The sequence below is a fragment of the Siphateles boraxobius genome, unplaced genomic scaffold (genome assembly GCF_051911475.1).
Source record: "Siphateles boraxobius isolate OS27281-9 unplaced genomic scaffold, OSU_SipBor_1 12, whole genome shotgun sequence".
In the NCBI taxonomy this organism is placed as follows: Eukaryota; Metazoa; Chordata; class Actinopteri; order Cypriniformes; family Leuciscidae; genus Siphateles; species Siphateles boraxobius.
The window spans coordinates 7,346,066-7,361,289 of record NW_027508722.1 but is presented as its reverse complement, the minus strand read 5'-3'; the positions used below and the strand labels follow the sequence as shown (position 1 = coordinate 7,361,289).

Here is a 15,224-nt window from a genome sequence, read left to right as displayed (position 1 = left end):
ACGGAGCAACTGTGTCTAAAGTGCTGGAAAGGAGAGAGTTAAAAGTTTCTGTTGCAATATCAAGTTCTTCTAAGCTATCTGGGATGCTGAGACCATGAAACTGATTAGTAAGATTATTGATAAAGCAATCTTTATTGGCAGAAGTGATAGGTCTAACATACTTGTAACACGGAGTTGGCTTTGCAGCCTTGGCTAAATGTAATTTACATGAGTCTAGATAATGATCTGAGATGTCATCGCTCTGCTGCAGAATTTCAACAGCATCAACATTGATTCCATGTGATAATATTAGATCTAGAGTATGATTACGACAATGAGTAGGTCCTGACACGTGTTGTCTAACTCCAATAGAGTTAAGAATGTCTTTAAATGCCAATCCCATTGCATATTTTCCATTATCTACATGTATATTAAAATCACCAACAATTAGGACTTTATCTGCAGTCAATACTAATTCTGATAGAAAGCAAATTCTTTGATAAAATCTTTATGGTGCCCTGGTGGCCTGTATACAGTTGCCAGCAGAATTCTCCAACTTGATTTATCGTTTACATTATATATTTTTACATTAAGCACCAACACTTCAAAAGAAATATTTTTAAACTAGATTTTGTAGTGGTTTTGAAAATATTACTATAAATTACAGCAACACCCTCCCCCTTTGCCTTTCAGGCGAGGTTCATGTTTATAACAGTAATCATGAGGGGTGGACTCATTTAAAGTAATGTAATCGTCTGGTTTTAGCCAGGTTTCTGTCATACACAGCACATCTAGGTTATAATCTGAAATCATATCATTAACTATGAGTGCTTTTGAAGTAAGGGATCGAATATTCAGCAACCCAAGCTTTATCGTTTGCTCATCTGTATTATATCTATTTTTTATTTGTTGAATATCAATTACATTTTTAACCTTAGATCGGTTTGGACGTTTTTTGGATTTCCAAATTCGGGGAACAGACACAGTCTCTATATGATGATATCTAGGTGTAAGAGCCTCTATGTGATGGGATTTATCTGACCTTGGTGACGCGAGGCCGCTAGCAGACGGTCGGTTTAGCCAGTTTGTCTGCTTCCGGACCTGAGCCCCAGATTGTCATGTTTTGTCTCTAAGACTATGAGCCAAATTACTAGAGAGAAGAGCAGCACCATCCCAGGAGGGATGAATACCATCTCTTTTCAACAGGTCAGGTTTGCCCCAAAAACTTTTCCAATTGTCTATGAATTCTATATTTTTTTGCGGACACCACTTAGACAGCCAGCCATTGAGTAATGACAATCTGCTAACTATCTCATCACTCCTTCGAACAGGAAGGGGGCCAGAGCAAATTACAGTGCCTGACATCGTACTTGCGAGTTCAAACACCTCTTTAATATTAATTTTGGTGATCTCCGACTGGCGGAGTCGAACATCATTAGTGCCGACGTGAATTACAATCTTAGAGAATTAACGATTAGCATTAGCCAGCACTTTTAAATTTGCTTTGATGTCAGGCGCTCTGTCTCCCGGCAAACATGTGACTATGTTGGCTGGTGTCCCTATTTTCACGTTCCGTGTAATAGAATCGTCAATTACCGGGGCACAATCAACAGAATTCTCAGTGGGTGTTTCACTGAGTGGGGCAAATCGATTTGTTGTGGTAATCGGAACGGAAGAGTGTTTTTTTGATCCGTGACTAGAGCGATCCCTCACTGTCACCCATCTGCCTGGCTGCACAGGCAATAATTCAGCCGGAACCGAATCATGTAAAGATTTCACTATGCTAGGCGCATCCAAAATAGTATCTAAAGCTCTAGCACACTTACTATCCTCAATTAAAGTTTGGATGCGTGTTTCTAATTCTAAAATCTTCTCCGTCAGCTTGACTGTTTCCTTGCATTTATCACATATAAACCCTGTATTGCCGACGGGGAAGGCTATGCTAAACATGTAACATGAAGTGCAGGTGACAATAACAGGACAAGACATTACTCACCGTGTTTGTTGACTGATTCTTACTCACCTGGGCTTTTTATGAACTCAGAGGCGCGGGCGCGCGAGAGAAAAATAAATAAATAACTGAGCGCACGGGTGGCGCGTTAACAGGCTAGCGAGTTACTAGCGTTTTGTTCTAACAATAACGGAAGCTAGCGATGTCAGGTTAATCTGAGATGTTGTCTAAGCTGTATTTAGTAGTATAAACAACTAGAAATGGTAGTAAATGATGGTTCAAAACAGAAAGAAATACAAAGCTAATATGAGGCTTAGACGGAGCTTACCGCCTCGAAGCAAACAAAACACAGCAGGCAGCTAGGCAGACAGGAGCAATCGATCAGGATCAGGAAGATCCTGAAGATCAACGAGAGGAATACCGTGCTCGAGGGCCCAGGTCTCATCCACAAAGTTCCCCTCGGAACCAGAGTCAATCAAGGCTCGACAGGAGGCGGAAGAGTTGAACCAGTGGAGGTGAACCGGAAAAGTAGTCCGAGAAGGCAGCGGAGTGTGCAGAGAGGAAGCGCTCACCAGTAACCCTCTCTCTACTGGTGAGCGTTGGCTTTTAACGGACAGGTGGTAACGAAGTGACTGTCAGAACCACAGTAGAGACATAGCCGATTGACGATGCAGCGCTGGCGTTCAGCAGCGGTGATTCGGATCCCGCCCAGCTGCATCGGCTCCTGGTTTGCCACGGAGGTGGAGGAAGCGCTGACCATAGAGGAAGGGAGAGGAGAAGCCACCGTGTTGCGAGTGCGTCAGCGTAACTAGAAACGTTTCTCCACACGGAGAGCCAGGTCGATAAGAGGGTCGAGATGAGAAGGAGCCTCACGAGCTAGAACCTCATCCCTGATTTCGGCATTAAGACCCTCGATGAATCGCGCGACTAGCGCGGGTTCATTCCACCCACAGGAGGTGGAGAGAGTGCGGAACTCAACAGAGAAATCTGCGACCAAGCGCCTTCCCTGGCGGAGGGTGGATAACAGACGAGAGGCCTCAGGACCATGCACTGATCGGTCGAAAACCCTTAACATCTCCTCTTTAAATAGGAAATAGTGGCTTAAACAGTCTGCATCAGAGCTCCAAACAGCTGTTCCCCACTCACGAGCCCGTCCCTTGAGAAGCGAGATGCTTAAGGCGATGCGAGAGCGTTCCTTGGCATAGGTGAGAGGTTGAAGCGAAAAAACAACTTCACATTGGGTCAAAAATGACATGCACTCGGTCTGCTCACCCGCATAGCAGGGGGGGTTGTTCAAACTGGGCTATGGGGCGTCTGAAGATCTTGAGGAGTCCATATGGAAATAATGGAACTGCTTGGTGAGGTCAGCCATCTGGGAAGCCAGTGTCTCCACAGCATGACGAGCAGCGGAGAGTTCCTCTTCGCGCTTACCCAGCATTGCTCCCTGGATCTCCACAGCAGCTTGGATAGGATGCTCCTCCGTTGGGTTCATGTTGGTCGGATTATTCTGTCACGAACGGTGGAGAAGAGATTCCAAAAGGCTTAAAGCAGGTAATACAATCTTTAATGGAAACAAGGCAAAGCCGCCAAGGCCGTTTAACAAAGGAAAGCTCAAAAAAATATTCTTGGTAGGCAGAGTGATGCTCAAGCGGCAGGTCCAGAAGGCTCGTGTGAGATTAGAACAGGAATGCTGGTGGGGCGTCGAGCCCTCTGCAACTCTCCACGGCACGACACTGGACACAGCACAAATCAGGTAACGTACTGCACAAAATAATTAACAGCACCGGACAGGACAAGACAGGACAGGACTAATCATCGGTAGATGAAACACAAGCGTTTAGCAACATACGTGACGGGTAATAATAATCCGACAGGGAAGAGGTGAGAGAGATAGCTAGAAATAGAGAGACTAATGACAAGAGATTGAGAGCAGGTGAGGGGATGAGAGAACAAGGAACAGCTGAAAGAGATGAGTGAGTAATAACGTGTGTGTGTGTGTGTGTGTGTGTGTGTGTGTGTGTGTGTGTGTGTGTGTGTGTGTGTGTGTGTGTGTGTGTGTGTGTGTGTGTGTGTGTGTGTGTGTGTGTGCGTGTAACCAGCAGATGGAGACAGAGTAAGAAAAGAAGAGAGAAAGAACCAGGATCATGACATAGGCCTCCATCCCTTCCCTTTACCTCTGTACAGATAAAATGTTGTCGGGATAGTTGCGGTTCACATGGCTAAGTGGAAGCGATACAAAATTCTGTATTACAAAGTTTTCAAGGCTTGTACCTTGGAACTTATTTCATGGTTTGAGTTCTCAGGCCACCAGGCACTGTTTTGTGCAAGTGGGCGGCCGGGTCGCATTGAGGGTTTTCTGTTAGAACGGTGTCTATTTAGTTAATAACTAATAATTAATTACTTAAAAAGTTCATAACTAATGATCGTTGCGACGGAAGTGAATCAGTCAATACTAACTTAACTAGACAATAACTTTATTCTAGAGCTGATGTAAAGCCAAAACAATCTTTGTTTCTTTAATTGCCTTTTATCACTGTAAAGCTGCTTTAAAACAAAGCATATATTGTTTAAAGTGCTATATAAAAGAAGGTGACTTAACTTGACTTGACGGCGTATGGACCCCCTAATGTAGCCTTGGCCACTCCCTTGCCACCCTATGTATAATAGTCTAGTTTAGCCACTGTTCATACACAATAGTTTGGAGGCCTTGCAAGATGTGCAACACAATGACACAGCACAAATACAAATACAAAGCCAGAAAAGTCACAATGTGTGTGAAATCAGTAACACCAGCTGTTCATTAATATAGCATAATATATCGAACCTCAAGTCAGACATCCCCTTGTGACCACTATACACACACACACACACAAAGAAAAATTTTTTTCAAATAAAAAAGCCAATCCAAGCACATCCAACTGACTGAGAGCGTGCCTACCTTAACCACTAGCCAAAGCGTTATCACTTAGGCGCAACGAGGACCCAGAGTGTCCCTCAAGCTTTGCCTGTGGTGTTGGCTGTGCCATGATCATGATCCTGTGCCCTGATATGCAAGCATTTACTAGACTAAAGAGCTGTGGCATAAATCATACATTTAATATCGGTCCCTTCCTCACAAAAAGCTATTTAGGAAGAGCCAAATTAACCACTTTTTTGGTACTTTTTCTTTCTTCATTTTGGAATTTCACAGTCCATATTGCCTTGCACTCTTGTAGCATGGAAAACAGTCTGGATATTCTGTAAAACATCTCACGAAAGACGAAACGTCATACAAGTTTGAAATGACATCAAGATAAGTAAATGATGACACAATTTTCATCCCAATTCTTAATTGCATAATTTTCTGCAGAAGTAATGTTATTTAAAACAAAATAGTTGTTTGCAAATCTAAATGTGGCTGAAAACTTGATCTATGTTGAACTGCCATCAGTTTATCATTTTCTTCATGCTCTCTCTCTCTCTCTCTCTCTCTCTCTCTCTCTCTCTCTCTCTCTCTCTCTCTCTCTTGCATTTTCCATTTGTTACAGGCTGATACGGCAGCATTTGTCAGAAAAATGGCATGCCTCCAATCAAATGTCCTTCCAGATGACATCTAACAGTCATTTGGAGGGTTTTATGGATGCCGGTGTGAGGCAGGATTCAGGTTGTGAGTGATCTGGGACTAACTGCTTGGAGGTTTTACCCTCAGTGTCATGGACAGAGCTGTCAACATAAGTGACCTTGATTGATGAATCTTGATCTTACTCAACAACGTTGGAGGGAAACGGCAGTGTTTGCAGTGTTCAGCAGCACTGGCACAAGTCATCTTGTTTTGCTTAGATATTCGAAACACTAGTGATTTATTTTTCAGAAGAATGTGCGATAGTTTAGCTTCAGGAAATACTTGATTTTTATTCAAAAGTACTCAGACAAGAATTGAATTGTGTAATTTGCTTGTATCCCATCTTCAGAGACACTATCAAAAATCATTTGAAGGTTCATTCTACTGAAGAGTAAAACACTGTGACACTTTCGTAACATTGATCTCTTTGTTTGAGCATTACAAGCCAGACACACTACATCCCTACAAAATGCCTAAAATTAATGTTTTTGCACATATTTTCTCAATTAAAAATAGTTAACATAAATGCACATTAAATTTGGTAATATATATATTTTTGCTTTTTTGTATTTTGCAGCTAAATAAAAATTGTTATATAATGGAAAATAAAACAGTATTTGCTTTGTCTTCTATTCCATTATTTAAAGGGGTCACATAATGGTACATGCACTTTTACAAGTTGATTGTACTGAAATGTGTGTTGGCAGTGCCAGTACACAACCATCATATAATGATAAAAATCCATCCAGTGTTTTTGTTTTAATCTCCTTATTTTTTTGCCCCTGCCTCAAATTGAGCCGTTCAATCTAGTGACGTCACTAGATCGGACACCCCTCCCACGGTTGTTAATTGACAGCAGTGTTTCAACACAGACCCGCCCTGAGCAAGCTGTCATCGTAGTCCGCCATTGTTGATACACTGGAGCAGTAACTTTAGCTACGTCCCCAAGCGAAATCACATCTAAGCGATTGTGGTGTTCTGTTCTTGGGTGTAATAAGGAACGCAGCATATGGAAGTAAAATAGTGCCAAATGTTTTGAAACAAAAAGCCTGTTGAATTGCACTACTTGAAAAAAATATGCATTGCATTAACAATGCTTGCATTTTAATGCATTGTATTTTTAGGACTTGCATTTTTTATCGGCTCAAATTTGACATGGTTGAATATTTAAGCTCAGAATATGGGACTCAGAATATGAACTTAACGCAAAAAAGTTTCACACTACACGTTTTTCCCAGTGATAGACTGGCATAAAGTTGGTTTGACATTGGACATTCGCAAATTTAGGGACACGTTTCTAACTTCAATAGCATTGGGAGAATGACTTACAGAAAAAAGTGGTAGGTGTCAGGCATGATGCACACCTTTTTTATTTTTGATATGTATTCAAATAAATTTAAGTTTGCTATTGAAGTTAGAAACGTGTGTAATGTCGTATGTAACTTTAGCTACGCGCGAATGTCCAATGTCAAGCCAACTTTATGCCAGTATGTCCATAGGCGTAATTTGCGGGTGGGACATGTCCCCACCAATTTTTGCCATGGTCGATATTGTCCCCACCACTTTTCAAAACCACTTCTCGCAGCACAGATGTACATTCAAATAGCCTAAATAAAACTTCTCCAGTTAACTAGTAGAGCATTCATTTTGTTCGTTTGTTAAATAAGAGGCGATCTAACACTGAAATGTGGTGTTTGTGAAATCAAGTGCTCGTTGCCACTGTGATCAGTGGCGCGGATACAGTATCTCTTGTGGCTCGCGTTTCAATCGGTTGCGGAGACTCTCTTCTCTATTCGTTCCGGTGAAATCCCAAAACAAACTGCACACAAACGTGTCCCTGCTTGATATACAACCACTGATTCGATTTTGGAACCTCTGACACACATGGCAAAAGTTCTGCCACTCTACCATTACAGCACATACAAAAATCTAAATTCACGGCACTAACAACATATTAGATCTCATTAAAAACGACAGATGAAACCCAATATAAGGTAAGGTAAGGTAAAACTTTATTATCCCACAGGGGGAATGTACTATTTAAATCGATTGCTGGACATTATAATGTTATTGTACATAGCCTACGTCTGATTTATGATTTAATATTGTATTAGCAACACACACACACACACACACACACACACACACACACACACACACACACACACACACACACACACACACACACACACACACACACACACACACACACACACACACACACCTGTCCCACCCACTATGCCACTGAGTAACTTATATGTCTGTATTAGTCCATTTAGCTACGTTAAAGGGGCATTCGGCGACTATTTCAACTTAATAAAACCGTTTAGAAATCACTTGGATGGTTTAATAACCTGTTCTGGTGAGAATGGTGACTTTCCCCGCTCCCCCGGCTTTCCCAGGCGGAAAACCAACCTTGCAACATGGGAACTAACGTCCCGGTAAGTTGGAAATAGGAAGTCTTGTGAGAAGCGAGAATGAGCGAGAAACACAAACTGCTTTACGGCAATTCGACATAAACACACACGCCGCCCTCAATGTGTATGATGTATTACCCACCTCGGTAGACATAGCTCCACACAATAAAGTTGGCCGGCTCCGATAATAACAAATGCACATGAGCAGCGGTAGAAAGGGGGAGGAGGGTGCTCCAAGTTAGTTTTTCACGACATTGTTGTGAAATATACGCCTCACAGCTGTAGGGGGAGCTCGTTGAGAAAACATGGGACAACAAAAGTGAAAATCAGCAAAGAAATAGCTAGAGTTGCCGAATGCCCCTTTAAGCACTTTATGTCCCAGCAATCCTGTGGTGTTGAGGGAAACCCTTGTACTGAAGCACATCGCCACGATATAAAGTTAACAAATACACTTACATTTCTATAAATTAGTTTTTATCATAGACAGTAAAATTGATGGACACAGCGACCCCCTTGGTTTTTATGAATGAATGGCTTGCTCTAACTGTTGTTCGGTCTTCGTCAACAACACACGCTTGCACCCCCTGCTGGTGAGGTGGACTAACAGCAGATGGAGATTATGATCGATAATCTAATGCTTTTCCTGCAGTTCCTGGATGTCAATGTTGAATTTACTGTCGAATTTGAACCACTGAATTTGTGGAAGCAAATTTGTAAAGCGAAATAAAATGGACCCAAAATTGCCTGTTGAATATTATAGGTTGTATTTTTAAAAAAGTTTGAATATTTTGGAAGTGAAATATGAAGGGTGAATATGGATTATTGATTTTTTAATAATGAAAATGTGTTTGAAATGTTTTGAATTGAAATATTCACAGCTTAAATATTCAACCATTTGTTCAAATTTGAGCCAATAAAAAATGCAAGTCCTAAAAATACAATGCATTAAAATGCAAGCATGGTTAATGCAATTCATATTTTTTTTGTTTCAAAAACATTTGGCATTATTTTACTTCCATAGCAGCAGTCATTTTAATGTTCCTAAATTCGAACCGCTGAAGACGCAGTGGCTGAGTTTTATTTTTGAAGGGAATATTCCCAACGATCCACGTAAATGCTTTTATGTTCAACGAACTAGCATCAGTAAACACATAGCATCTGTATCTCTCTACTCTACCCTGCCAGTACAAACAAAAATAGATCAAAGTGGCATTACCTTAACCAACCAATCAGAAACGTCCTGTTCGAGCCTTAATTGTCAAACTTCTTCGGGGCTGTCACCTTGTTCCGGTGTTGTGCAGAATTTAGACCCCCGCCAAATTATTACCCCCCTAACAGTACAATCAGGTACTGACTTCAACGAGGGGGGTAATAATTTGGCAGAGGGTCGAAATTCGACACAACACCGGGTCCTACTCCTGTTCAAATTGGTATGGTTGCACAGATGTGTCCTCAGAGACTCCCGCTGCCATTCTTGTTCAAAAATATTGTTGTCAAGGCTGCGTTGTGTCAAAACGCCCCAAAGAACAGAGGGGTGGAGTGAGCAAAGCTCATCATGATTTAAAGGCATATGCACTGAAACGGCATGCTGAAAACAGAGCTGTTTTTGACCGGGTAAAATTAGTGTTTTCTTACAATACTAAAGAGAATTTTTTATAAAAATATATTACAAAGTTTTCATTTAGACCCTAAAGATTCATATTAACTTGTACAAAAATGGCATTATATGACCATTTTTAGACGAAGCAGAAGTTATTTTACTTTAAAAAAGAGCATCAGCAGAGAAAAGAGAAAATGAAAAAGAAAACCACTGCATTAGACAAATACAAAAATACCTTTTTATGTGTAATTTAATTAATGCATAAATGCTCAGCTTTTATATATAGTTTTAATGATCTGTATAGAGAACATGTGAACTTAAGAGATTATTGTTCTTCAGAGTTGTTTAGCAAAAGTGGTTTGATAGGTGAACAGACTTTAAGAATATATAAGAAGATATTCTAAACTTAGTTTTAACTATGCGCAATGGCGCTGCGTGCATTTTAGAAACACCCATGTTCTGCTTGCTTCCAATTCCTTACACAGATACAGTGGTGTCTGCAAGCTAAGGACACGAGCTGTTGTAGCTCCGCCCTCTTTGCCGGGAGCAGCTCATTTGCATTTAAAGTGACACACACAAAACAACACGTTTTTGCTCACCCTCAAAAAGGGACAATTTTAACATGCTATAAAAAAAATATCTGTTGGGTATTTTGACCTAAAACTTACCATACGCAATTTGGGGACATCAGAGACTTATTTTAAAAAGGGATATTATACCACCCCTTTAAACTCACTGACAAAACAATGTCAAATGCTTGTGCGCTTTGTGAAGAGTGCTTGTGAATGCGACTGTGTGTTTAAATTAACTTGCATCTCATGCTTTTATGACACTAAATTAATGTAAACACAGTCAGTTATGTCTTAAAGGGCACATTGCAGGTTAGAGGACCCAAAGAGTCAATGTATAGAAAAATAATGTAGGAAATAAATTTTTCTTTAAAATATACTTATAAATACGCTAAATTGGCTTCTGGAGTCGTTTTTGTGTGAAAAATGTACTTCTGCATCTGAAAATGGGCGTGACGTAACGGGGGGGGGGGGGGGGGCGGTCTATTCAAACAACAGGAAAACAATGGATCACAATGACATTTCGGACGCTGAGGAAATTGTTCATACTTACTCGTATGATGGACCACAGCCATACAATTATGAGCCTGCTATGCTGCCGAAAGAGCAGGGACAGGCCAGGATTAATGTTAGAAAGAACAACGGTCAGAGGAGACAAATTGAGTTGTGGTGTGAGGAGAACCAGTGGAAAACAGGATGCTGTCTTGGTGAGAGACAAGTATTAGCTTATATATATATACACGTTCGCTAACGATATACACTTTGCTCACAATGTACAATTGTAGGCTACTTTTAAGAGTAGATTTAAATATGGGTACTTTTACTTTAACTCGAGTACATTTCTAATGAAAAAACTGTACTTTTACTTTGTTGCGTTGGGCGACGTCCCTCTCGTTACTTTATTTTTAATGCAATACATGTTGTTAAATGTGTAGTTTATTCCAAGGGTGCTGTATCTTTTTTATGGGCATGAGCGAATGCTCAATTCACAAATGAATCACTCTTTTGAGTCGATTCTTTTGAGTCGACTCTTTTGAGTCGATTCTGTTCAAAGAATTCATCAAATTGGTGATTGGATACAATCCAAGATGGCGCCGCGGATGGCTGCCTCGGTGTGGAGTCCTCCAGCTATTGTGTTGTTTTTGTTCGTTTGTTCTACGTTTAGTCATTCTTTTCCTATCAGTTTCACCAAAGACGAACTACTGGACATTAGGAAACACACACCAGAAACCTTTTCTACAGTTTTTGATTATTCGGACGTTTTGCTGGACATTCTCGTCGGAGGGGCAACGGTGTTGTTCAAACGCGCGTTCAGACGCAAACGCGGGAAGCGAGCCGGCGCGCTGGTTAAACTCCGCGAGCGCGGCCTGCGCACTGCACTCCCCAGTATTCATCTCGCGAATCTCCGATCCCTTCCTAACAAAACGGATGAACTTCTTCTCCTCACCCACACTAACAAGGATTTTTTAAACTCTGCTGCTTTGTGCTTCACTGAAACCTGGCTGAGTGAAGCCATACCGGACAACGCAATACATCTGCCGGGCTTCCAGCTGTTCCGAGCGGATCGCATCGCGGAGCTAACGGGGAAAACGAGAGGTGGTGGATTGTGTTTCTACATTAACGAAAGTTGGTGTTCAGATGTAACAACACTGAAGAAGATGTGCTCTCCTAATTTAGAGGCACATTTCATAAACTGTAAACCCTTCTACTCGCCTCGGGAATTTTCCTCTTTCATTCTCGTGAATGTTTACATCCCTCCAGACGCGTGCGTGAGCGCGGCGCTACAACAGCTGGCTGAACAAATATCTGAAACGGAACAAAGGTACCCAGACTCTCTTTTAATCATTCTTGGGGATTTTAACAAAGCAAATCTTTCCTGTGAACTACCAAAATACAGACAGCATGTTAAATGTCCCACCAGAGACAGTAATATACTGGACCACTGTTACACCACAATAAGAAATGCGTATCACTCCGTCCCACGGGCAGCTTTGGGGCTCTCTGATCACTGTTTGGTTCATCTCATACCGACCTACAGGCAGAAACTGAAATCAGCTAAACCTGGAATAAGGACTGTAAAAAGATGGACTAATGAAGCAGAGCAGAATCTACAGGCCTGCTTTGATTGCACTGATTGGACTGTTTTTGAAGCTGCTACCAATGATCTGGATGAGCTCACAGATACTGTAACATCATATATAAGTTTCTGTGAGGATACATGCATTCCTACCAGGACATTCTTATCATTCACTAATGATAAACCATGGTTTACTGGGAAACTCAAACACCTTCGTCATGCCAAAGAGGATGCTTACAGAAGTGGGGATAAAATCTTGTATAACCAGGCCAGAAACAGATTGACAAAGGAGATCAGAGTTGCTAAAAGGAACTACTCTGATAAACTGAAAAACCAGTTTTCATCCAACGACCCATCATCAGTCTGGAATGGCCTGAGGAACATCACAAACTACAAGTCACCATCCCCTCGATCTGTGGACAATCAAAACCTGGCTGACGATTTAAATTCATTTTACTGCCGGTTTGAAAAGCCCTCATTCACACCACACACCCAGTCCGATCTGCACTTCAGACATTCACCATCACCTCCTGCACTCCAATTATCACTCCCCCCTCCTGCCATCCAACCTGAGCTTAAGGTCTGTGTGGAGGACGTGAGCCGAGTCTTCAAAAAACAGAAGACTAGGAAAGCCTCAGGCCCAGACGGCATCTCATCTGCTTGTTTAAAAGCCTGCGCTGACCAACTGGCCCCAGTCTTCACGCAGATCTTCAACAGATCATTGGAGCAGTGTGAAGTTCCCTGCTGCTTCAAACGCTCCACTATCATTCCTGTCCCCAAAAAACCCAAAATCACTGGACTTAATGACTACAGACCTGTCGCTCTCACGTCTGTGGTCATGAAGTCGTTTGAAAGACTGGTGCTGGCCCACCTGAAGGACATCACTGGACCCCTGCTGGATCCCTTTCAGTTTGCTTACAGAGCAAACAGGTCTGTGGATGATGCAGTCAACATGGGACTGCATTATATCCTGCAACATCTCGACAGACCAGGGACTTATGCAAGGATCCTCTTTGTGGACTTCAGTTTGGCCTTCAATACCATCATGCCTGGTCTTCTCACAGCCAAACTGACCCAGCTCTCCATACCATCCTCGATCTGTCAGTGGATCACCAGCTTCCTGACGGACCGGCAGCAGCGAGTGAGACTGGGGAATAACACACATCCAAGACACTCACAATCAGCACCGGAGCCCCCCAAGGATGCGTTCTCTCCCCACTGCTCTTCTCCCTGTACACTAATGACTGCACTTCTAAAGACCCCACTGTCAAGCTCCTGAAATTTGCAGACGACACCACTGTCATCGGTCTCATCCAAAACGGTGACGAGTCTGCTTACAGACTGGAGGTTGAACAGCTGGCTGCCTGGTGCAGTTATAACAACCTTGAGCTGAACACGCTCAAAACAGTGGAGATGATCGTGGACTTCAGGAGGAACAGCCCAGCACTCCCCCCACTCACCATCATGAACAACACTGTGGAAGCAGTGGAGTCATTCAGGTTCCTGGGCACTATCATCTCTCAGGACCTGAAGTGGGACAATCACATTGACTCCACTGTAAAAAAGGCCCAGCAGAGACTGTACTTCCTTCGCCAGCTGAGGAAGTTCAACCTGCCACAGGATCTGCTGATTCAGTTCTACTCAGCCGTCATTGAGTCTGTCTTGTGCGCTTCCATCACTGTCTGGTTTGGTTCAGCTACCAAATCAGACATCAGGAGACTACAACGGACAGTCCGGACTGCGGAGAGGATCATTGGTGCCCCCCTGCCAAACCTCCAGGACCTGTACTCTTCCAGAGTGAGGAAGAGAGCAGGTAAAATCATCACAGACTCCACTCACCCTGGACACCACCTGTTTGAACTGTTACCGTCAAGACGGAGACTCAGATCACTGGCCACAAGAACATCTCGGCACAGGAACAGTTTCTTCCCACAGGCCATTTCCCTCCTGAACAGTTAACACTCCTCCCAAGGCATATGCCTGTAAGTGCAATACTCCCACTGTTTAGTGCAATATCCTACAACTCAGGTGATACTTATATGTAGATTTATTTATTTATAATATTCAAAACACTGTAAATAGGTTCATAATCTGTAAATCTGAAAATGTCTATTCTGACTAAACCCAACTGTGATAGTTTTATTCTCATATATTTATATTTTTATTTTTTATTCTTATAATTTGTAGTATTATGTTTCATGTTGTATTTGTATTTGTATATGTCCACTGGAAGCCTCATTACCAATAACAAATTCCTTGTGTGTGCAAGCACACTTGGCAATAAAGCTCTTTCTGATTCTGATTCTGATTCTGATTTTGATTCAAACAAGTTGGCAGATCTGTCTAAATCGGTTCGCGAATCAGTTTTAATTTCAAGGGAACTCGAGCTGCGTCGAGACGCGGTGGGAACGCTCTGCGTGATTGCGTTGTGAAGCACGTGTATAATCAGTCCAATGGAGAGACGAGACGTCATAGGCGGGTGACGTCATCGACCAGGAAACTATAAAGCGCACCTGAAAACAGACCGCGACAGCTTCTGCGCCTTCAGCAAGCGATCTGTGTATTCTGTCCTTGTCATATTTACTGTTGTCTGTCAAGTTGCAATATATATCAGTCCCTCCAGAAAAAACGTGATTATGCGATCGCATGATTTAGTGCATAATCAGCCAAAGTCCGCATATTTATGCGGGGGCCGCATTTTTTCATATACGCTGCACTTTCGCTGCATAAATTGACGATTCCCATGCAAAATATGCGGGACTTGCATGATTTCATAATCCTCGCATTTTCGTTGCAAAAAAATGTCACGTATATCTTAGCAGAAAGTTGAAAAATGTTGCCATTTCCCCCTGTTGCCATGGGAACGTTAAGTAAGTGACATAATTACGCTACGTGAACATCATCGAAAAGCTGTAAAACAGGAGCACACTTTATTTTTTATATTTTATTTATTAATTTTTACAGAAGTTGTAGCATATTCCTTTTATAAAGCTACAGAGCTTGTTTGACTCATCAATGTTTTGTAAGTTT

At 42.0% G+C, this 15,224-nt stretch overlaps 1 long non-coding RNA gene across 1 annotated transcript; it reads left to right on the top strand.

Annotated features, from left to right (window-relative positions):
• The first annotated feature begins 3,253 nt into the window (after positions 1 to 3,253).
• On the top strand, positions 3,254 to 4,082 carry LOC143713364 (uncharacterized). The gene is made up of 3 exons (XR_013195099.1): positions 3,254 to 3,481; positions 3,563 to 3,953; positions 4,030 to 4,082. It is a non-coding gene; the product is annotated as an uncharacterized LOC143713364 (long non-coding RNA).
• Positions 4,083 to 15,224: the final 11,142 nt, after the last annotated feature.